The sequence below is a fragment of the Anneissia japonica genome, unplaced genomic scaffold (assembly GCF_011630105.1).
Source record: "Anneissia japonica isolate Jap-2015-1 unplaced genomic scaffold, ASM1163010v1 scaffold4402_len14178_cov158, whole genome shotgun sequence".
Taxonomy (NCBI): domain Eukaryota; kingdom Metazoa; phylum Echinodermata; class Crinoidea; order Comatulida; family Comatulidae; genus Anneissia; species Anneissia japonica.
Genome location: NW_022752809.1, coordinates 1 through 1,854, shown reverse-complemented (window position 1 = coordinate 1,854; position 1,854 = coordinate 1).

The window sequence follows — 1,854 nt, the reverse complement described above, 5'->3', positions numbered from 1 at the left end:
AGATGTGTATAACCGGCGAGCCTTGAAGTCCGTCCACCGGGAGATGGTGTACCAGCTGGACAGGTTGGATCCGGGAAACAGATCCGTCACCCACGCGCGGTTGGCGACGAGATTAAGGCACTTCTTTCACGCAGATTGAACGTCGTCTCTTCGTGATCGTCTTCTTCGAACGCGGACGACATGCTTTCGTCCTTTTTGTCGATGAACGCCTTCTCGGCCGCCGTACGGTTTGCGGAGTGCATCCTGGCTCCCGCGCAAACGGCGGCGCACACGAGAACCGTCACGACGATCGCCACGCTGCATCCGATCATCTCCGGAGTACACGAACGTTTCTCCACTTCCGCGGACTTGGCAGTTCTCACGACACCCCACAGGTCCCAATTCAACATCGGAGTGAATTTTCGATCGATCTTCGTGTCTTCGCTTCCGATCGTTTCCAGCAAGGTTGAATCGGAGACGGCGATCGACCCCGAAGTTCTTTCCAGCACCACGGATCCTCAGACTACCATTTCGACGGTCACCCGGTTCAGACGGATGGTGCCTTCGGAAAGAAGTGGAGACGCCCGAACCACGACATTCGGGGGAGCCTCGACGTGAGTCTCGTTCGAGCCGTTCGTGTAACTCAAACGTTTCAAAGTCACGTTGAACGCCCTGCCAACACCGGTCACGCGCACCGACGAAGAGATATCGCCTCTCGCTCCGACGTACCCGTCGCAGCGGAACTCGAATCCTTCGACGTGCACGTGGCTGTCGATCAAGAAGACGTTGCATCCGTCCCGTCTTTCGGCGACCGCGATGATTCCCTCCCCGCACATCGGCAGCACGGTCACGTTCGACAGGAAAACGGGTCCCAGATCGTAAGGCAGGACGTTCAGCAACGACGACTTCTCGCAAGACGACGTATCTTCCGCCGACGCGTCATCCGGCACGACCACGAACGTGTCTCTCCCTTTCGAACCGAACTTCAAATCTCCGAGACTTCCCGACTGCTTCCGGCACCGGCCCAGCGAAACCGATAGCAACATTAGAAATATTGCAGTCGTAATAAACATCGTAGCGGTCTTCGTCGTCACTCGATCAAACGCTAATCTTCATAGTGTATAATTGTGTTTTCGAGGACACCGAGTTAACCAACCATGGACTTCTTCGCCCAAAATGAGTTGCGTTTGGGGCTGACGATAGGTCTTGCGGTCGCCGTATTAATCGTGAGCTTTTTTCTGCTGAGCTGCTGCCTTAAAAGGCGCATGGACAATTCAGGAAGCTACCGACCGGTCGTGAAGGAGGGTCGAAGCTCGTACTACACCAACAGACTGTCCGAAATTCACGGTCGGACTACGCTTGTTTGAAAGTCGATTAAAAGAAAAATACGAAAAAAAAAATTAAAATTGTCACCTTGCCTCGATCTTTCTATGTTAGCCTGTCACTCGCTCATTCAACGTCAAGTTCGCAAACTTTCACACACTAAAAAAAATCCGACAAAGTTTTTATGTATTTTTTCCCCTATCATTTATTTTTTTTTGTCTAAATCTGAAATACATGGGATCGACATCATTCCACTACAACCTTCATTTTTTCAAGGGTCGTGAGCTCGTCCGCGTCGAACTCGCAATTTCTCAGCACGATCTCCAAAACGACTCCTTCGAAGGTTGTCGCTAGCCTGATCGGAGACACGTGCATCTCCTCCAGACAGAGGATCGGAGGCGAGTTATCGTCGCATACGCGCTCTCCGCCGTCTTCGTCTTCGACGACGGCGGAGAACCTCAACTTGCGACATCTCACCAACCAAACTTGCAGGAGGACGTTCCTCTTTCGAATCAGGGTCATCACGAAAGAGTCGACGATCGGCATGTCCAC